The sequence below is a fragment of the Piliocolobus tephrosceles genome, chromosome 11 (assembly GCF_002776525.5).
Source record: "Piliocolobus tephrosceles isolate RC106 chromosome 11, ASM277652v3, whole genome shotgun sequence".
In the NCBI taxonomy this organism is placed as follows: Eukaryota; Metazoa; Chordata; class Mammalia; order Primates; family Cercopithecidae; genus Piliocolobus; species Piliocolobus tephrosceles.
In genome coordinates, this window is record NC_045444.1 from 28,315,991 (window position 1) to 28,323,505 (window position 7,515).

Below are 7,515 nucleotides of genomic sequence, written 5' to 3' on the forward strand. Positions count from 1 at the left end.
CCCAGGCTGTAGTGCAGTGGCATGATCTTGGCTCACTGCAACCTCTGACTCCCAAGCTCAAGCAATTCTTCTGCTTCAGCCTCCTGAGTACCTGAGATCACAGGTGTCTGCCACCACGCCCAGCTAATTTTTATATTTTTAGTAGAGGCGGGATTTCACCATGTTGGCCAGGCTGGTCTCGAACTCCTGATGTCAGATGATCCACCTGCCTCGGTCTCCTAAAGTGCTGGGATTACACGCATGAGCCACTGTGCCCGGCCAGAAAACCCATATTTTTAAGTAAATGTAAGAGCTTAAAGAAAACAAGTCTGTTTATAGTACAAATATAGCTTCTTTGATGTTTACATATTTCTCAACTCCCTTTCTAACCATCCACTCTTTCCTCTTCTTTGATTACTTTCCTCTATCATTTGTAAATATTTATATAATTTCTTTATAATAAAATTTCCTCCAAGGGAAGGAAAATTTTATTCATTTACATAGATCTCACAATGTTAAAACATTGCTTTGAAAAATGCAGATAAACAAAAAATGAAAAATCAGTGGAAAAAAGTCATTGGTTTAAGTTCCATTACTAATACTGTGCTCAATTTCCATGCTAACTTTTGCCATTCAACATAGGTAAAATTTAAAACTGAGACACTTTTTTAGCAAAATGAACCAGGAAAGTAAATTAATATATTCATTCATTTTCTCCATTCTTTATTTATTAGTTAATTCCTCAAACATTTATTTAGCACTAATTATGCTGCAGAACCTCAACTCGGAGCTAACTGTCCTTTGCTCTTCTTTTAAAATAATAAATGTCCCAAAGGCATTCTTTCTCTCCCCCTACACTTTACTGGCTTGGTCTCAATGGTAATGCTAAACATGTCCCATTCTACTCATTCAGTTCATTTTTAAAGTAAGAAACGTCTCAGTTCTATTGTTGAAATAGCGTTCTATCTTCTATTGCATGACAGATATAACTATATTGTTTATAAGAAAAAGAATGTCCTGATCTGGTACATATGATGCTTGCTATTTAATAGACTAGAAAAAAAATCTTTAATCTTTCTGTTTACTCATTTCCACCTTCGTCAACCCTCCAAAAAGACTGGTGCTTTGGGATAATATTAACTTTTGTGAAGTCAGCAGAGAAGTGTTAGAGAAATACTTTAGCCTCAGAGTTGGAAACTGTGATCAATTTGGCTAAGTGTACAAAATAGAAAACAGCCTAAATCCTGCCATCAATTGTGAGCTGCAATGTTATTCCTGTGTGCAGACAGACTGAACAAATATCATAAGGACTGTGAATAGCCTCAAGCATTGTAACAGTGATGCTGACTAACGTGAGGCAATGCTGCCAACAGATTATGGGAGAGCAAAATCTTACAGATAACTGAATTTTAACACTCAAAAAAAAACTATATCACTCTTTTAATGAATATCTTTGCACCCCAGTTTGTATGTGGTATTTTCCTAATTAAAGAGCAATCAATCAAGCTTATGGACAAAATACAACTCATGGGCTATCGAGGCATCAGTTTTAGCCATTTCATTTTAATTCTCTCCTTAGTTTCTTAAAATCGAAGTCAGGAAACTTTTACATAGTAAACCTTTGTAGTATGAGGCAACAAATAGAAATAAACTCTCTTAAAGGCTGCTCAGTAAGCATACTGATTATTTTGTTTGCCTTTCTAGGTTCAATAATCTAAAGAGAAATTATGTGTTGGATTCCTGAGACAGCTCTCATTTGCGTTAGTTGCATCAAAAAGAAAACAAAGAAAACTGTCATATATAAAAATGAGGGCCGGACGTGGTGACTCATGCCTGTAATCCCAAATTTTTGGGAGGCCAAGGTGGGTGGATCACCTGAGACCAGGAGTTCGAGACCAGCCTGGCCAACATGGAGAAAACCCATCTCTACTAATAATGCAAAAGAATTAGCCAGGTGTGGTGGTGCGTGCCTGCTACTTGGGAGGCTGAGACATGAGAATCGCTTGAACCTGGGGGGCAGAGATTGTCGTGAGCCAAGATTGTGCCAATGCACTCCAGCCTGGGTGACAGAGTGAAACTGTGTCTCAAAAAAATAAATAAATAAAATAAAAACGCAAAAAAAAAAAAAAAAATCCTATGAGAGAAAGATCATATCTTAGTAGAGAATGAGAACCATGTAATTAATGTGGGTCAAAGTCTTAAAAATCTACTAATTCTGTGCAGCATGATACTGGATCAGACTTGTAATTATGTCTCACTAAGGAATAAGTGAAATTCTTAGCTAGGCTAAAGAAATGTTCTACAGTAGCTCACTCTGGATTATCTCTTTGATTAACTCCGTATCTTATGTTCTTCTAGTGGGTTCTCTGTTGGAATGGTAGGTGCTTCACATCAGTGCATTGGACTAATTGAAAATAATTTCAAGACTCTAGGTTTAGAGTAGCTCAGAATTCGGATTACAGAATTCTGTACAGAATTCCATTACAACTCCAATTATACACCAAAACGTTTCTTGCTTTCTGTTTACTTGGCAAATTAAACCTCTTTCAATTTAGGAATTGTCTCCATGTTCACTGCTGAAGTCCTCGATCTCTTTCCCAACTGTGCCTCTGTGGACAGGTTCGGAATTACCTCCATGTTCCCCTCCCACCTGCAGAAGAGGAAAAGTTCTGTAGCCCCTTGTTTTGTGATTCTGATCGAAAAGTTTTCCCAATAAAATGGAAATTATAATCTTATTAATATGAGTGTAACTCTATCAAATTATCCTTTTTTGACTTTAAAATTTAACTTCTTCCCCCATTTTATATCCATGACTTCATGTCTAGGTTAAAGTTCTGTTTGCAAGTAGCAAAAACCCACTCAGGTTAGCTTTAATAAAAATAGAAAATGTATGATAAAACTAAACCTGTAGCTCATGGACTTTGCAGGGGTGGGGAGGTATTTAGGTCAGGCTTTGGGAAAAAAGAACTAAAAAGACATCAAGAATTAAGGCAGCTCCTCTGTTTCTCTGGCTATCTTCATTCATTTCTTCCCTGTCCTGCTTTCCCTCTCCCGTCACTTTTTAAAGCTATGGAGTCTTTCAGATCTGATTGACTCTGAGTACCTTAAATTCTGCTCTTCTGCCTGAAGTCTCCCTGCTCCTCTTTTATGTGGGGAAAATGTCGGTCCAACTGCTTTGTAGTCACAAATTTTAGTACAGAAAAAAAGCTAGAATTAACTAATATTTCTATATCTCAATTAAAAATTCATGCTCTATCCAGGTGCCTAAACCAATTGCGAATAGCTAAGTCCAGGACAATGAAGTCACCCAGAACAATCACAGCTGTCAGGACCCCCACTGAGAGCTTGGCAGATGAATGGAAAGGTCTTTATTACACTATCTAAAAACAAGCCAAAAAATATTTTTGCAGTGAATTTAAGGTATAAGCACTCCTGGTCCATGAAGGAAAAAAGAAGAAAAAGAAATCATTTCTAAAACTGCTGCAATCAAAAAGGTATATTAATGCAAGTCACTTTTCAGACATTGAATTTATACAAGGATAACTTTATAGCTTCTTTGGGAAAAATTCCTAACTAAGCAGTCAGTTGAAATAGAGGGCTAGTATGTAATATTAGGGATCTTGTGTTTCACATACAGAAACAGATGCAGAAAGACTGCAGGGAAAGTTAATTGTTTCTTCTTTTTAAAGAGTTTTGAACTCAAATTAGGGTGTGATTAGATATACATATTTGATATATCAAAAGAAACATTAGTTAGTTTAAAGGAAAGTACTAGGTAGTTTGATATGAATTACTAGGGGCACTAGAAAACAATTACTAATGTAGATTTCCATAGTGAAAAAAAGTTCTTGCTGACTGTTTCTGGGCCTTTTAGATGTATATCGGAATACAGGAAGAAAAGATGGGTGGGGAAAAGGAGGACCAGAAAGATAGAAAGAAGAATTGCTTAGAGAATGACTAAAAGAGACAATAAGTTTCTATCAGAGAAAATTTTGATAGGGCGAGCATGTTGTCAGATAAAATATACTGATTGCACAAGCAAACGTTTAAGTTGATTCCTTTCTAAAACAATTAGAAAGAAATTGTTCTTATTAGATTAATGTGACAACTTTTTTGACATCCAAACATTATAACCTAAGATGTAAAATGCTGACAATATTATTTCTATTATTATCAACAGAAGTCTAGGAATGGATAATCTGTAATTTTTAGAACAAGAAATTGATACATTATTGTTGCTAAAATAGATTTAGTTTTTACTACAATCCCTAGAAAATTATAAATGAATTAATTTATTCAATAGAGAAATGGTAAGCACTTAGAAAAGAATATAGTTTCTACAGAACAAGAGAAGTTAACCTCATGTTTAATAAGATTACTGGACAGCGAAATAAGGAAAGTATAATATAATGCATCCTGATCACAGCAAAAACAAACAAAAATGATGGTGGCATAACGTTATTTAGATAAGTCTATCAATCTTAGTAGTAAATACAGAATCTAATTCTGGATATTTTGTAAAGAAAAAAATGTAAAGGATAACTTAAAAAGAGCTGATTGAAAGGAAACCACTTTTTCTAACAGGCTGGATTATACCTAAAAATTACTGGGAAGGAAGGTGAATCAGGTTAGAGGTTGAGGTGCCAGACATCTAGCCCAAAGCCAAAGGACCGATATATCCTTCTGAGGATCTTCTCACCAGCAGTACTGATCTTATGACAGAGCTCTCGGTGTTTTAGTTAAGGAACACAATATTGCCTAGTGACTAAAAATATGGGCAGTGAGATGAGAGAGTTCAGGTTTCTGATCTTCTTTGTAGTTATGTTACTTTGTAGCTTATGTTACCTTGGGTAAATTCTGGTTTCCTTGTCTGTTTCACATAAGTAAAGTACCCACATAAGATGGCTATTATATAAATAAACTGCTTAACATAGTAGTGGCCACCCAATAAGTGACCAGGAGGAGGAGTAGTATAGTTGTTAATTTACTCAATTTTGACCAGCAGAGCCGCAGGGCTGGGGGATAATGATCTTAGGGCTAACATCCATTCCTGTTTCCTAGAAAAGGAAGAGTAATTCCACTATTCATTGCACTGCCTAAGTAACATATATAGCACTGTATTCAGTCCTGTCTGCTACATTTCAGGAAGAATTTTGAAACCTAGATATTTAATATTTGATATTTGGAGGAATTTCATTTAGAAATAAAGTAAAAATTCATCTGCATAGTTTCATACAGGAGAGTGGGAACTAATGAGTTGGAATTACAGGTACATAGATTTCAGATCATATAAGAAACAACTCCCTAATGAATATGGAAATAGGGTGTTCTTTCATCTCCAGAAAGGAATAGAATGACTTTCTTTGAAGTAATGAGAACCACAGACATCTTCAAGCAAAAGTTAAATGAGTATTTTTAGTGATAATATGGGGTTCCTGTATTTTGTGAGATTTTAAAAAGCCCCTAGGATCTATTCCCATGATGAATGGTGTGTTAACTTACCTTGAAAAACGTATTATACAAGTTAACTTTGAAAAGAGTGAGAAGATCAGTACAGCAAATTATCAACAACCAACTTGGTAATATAACCAACTTATATTCAAAAATCTATTCTGTAATGATAAATGTTTTGATGGTGATGGAAATGCTAATTACCCTAATTTGATCATTACACATTGTGTACACATACTGAAATATCACTCTGTATCCCATACATATGTACAATTATTATACGTCAACTAAAAGTTAAAGGAAAAAATAACAATAAAAAATTACTTTGTAATATATCAAATACCCTTTCTCCTACTTAACAAAATTCTATTAATGCTGCAAAACGAATAATGACAAAATAAAGCTACCCAAAAATCTTTGTTGCTTAGGTGGCCAGCTTTGGAGTTTTGTGTTAGCAAGAGTGAAAGACATATTATATGAACATTTTACACATGCCAAAAAATCAACAGTGAATCTTTTAGCTGCCCCAGAAAAACAGAAAATAATGTCAGAAATCAAATGAATATAACTGGGGCTTTTAAAGTTAGGAGCAATTTATAGAAGTTGATATTCATACTAAATTTTGCTGCTCTTAAATTGGAGCATAATGGTATACCTTAAGGAATAAAAAAATGCAATAATAAAGGAATTTAATTTTTTTTAGTAACCTTCTAAAAAAGACAAATTCTTTTTCTCATGAGAAAAAAAAAAAAAAAAAAAAAAAAAGATTTTTTCAGAGGGGAGCTGAAAATACTGTGTTTCCTAATCAAAATGCCAAGGTAAGCTATGGGTAGTGTGAAATTAGCATTCTATTGATTTTGAAACAATTTCCTTTTCATGCGGAGAAAACATATGTGAAGATGAAGTTGATTTAGCATAGGTAGAACATCATTTTCTTTTAAACCATTTTTAAGGAAACGTACTTAAATCTAAGCATATTTAGTTAAATTCTAGAAAGAAACATGCCAATTTCATCTACCAATCCAGGACAAGTTAGGTCTCTGCAAAATGGAAGCAAAGATCACAGGAATTCAAGGAGCAACAAAGCAGTGCACTGTAGCGTTAAAGAGATGACGAGATGTGCAGTTTGCGGCTTCAGTTCTCCATTCAGAAACCCTTTCACCTTGCACGATCTCCGTTTTCCTCCAGGCTTTTTTTCCCTGAAAAATGAAGATAAAATATCTCTTGATTACATTGTATCTCTAATAAAGATATTGGCATACTGTAAATTACTATGCAAGAATGAGAGTATTGTTATTTTAAGTAATTGCAGAATAGAAGCCTCAGAGGCACACATTGGTTAATGGAACAATTCTCTGAAGCCGATTTTCATGTTAGGAATGCAAGTGCTCAGAATTTCAGACACACAAAATGGTTAAAGTGAAAACAATAATTTATTAAACTTGCCAAAGTTAAATTCTAAACCTAGCACTAATATTTTTGTTATCATTTTAGTGCATCTGGTAAGTATGGTAAGTATTGAGAAAATGGAAATTAGCATAAAGTGGCCTCAATTGCAGATGTCACACGAATACAACTATCCTTTTTTTTTTTTTTTTTTTTTTGATAGAGTCTGGCTGTGTCGCCCAGGCTGGAGTGCAATGGTGCGATCTTGACTCACTACAACCTCTGCCTCCCGGGTTCAAGCCATTCTCCTGCCTCAGCCTCCCAAGTAGCTGGGACTACAGGCATGCGCCACCATGCCTGGCTAATTTTTGTATATTTAGTAGAGACGGGGCTTCACCATGTTGGCCAGACTCATCTCAAACTCCTGACCTCAGCTGATCTACCCACCTCAGCCTCCCAAAGTGCTGGGATTATAGGCGTCAGCCACCACACTTGGCAACAAATATTTATCTAACTGTTCTCATCAATAACTACTATGGGAAAATATAAAAATAAATAGAACAATTTCAATCCTGTGGTAGATTCTGCATATGTATTGTTTCAACAACCTTTAAAAATCATACGATTATGCTCATTTTGGAATGGAGGAAACAGCTTCAGAGTAGCTGTGACTTGCCTACAACACAATTAGTGAGAAAA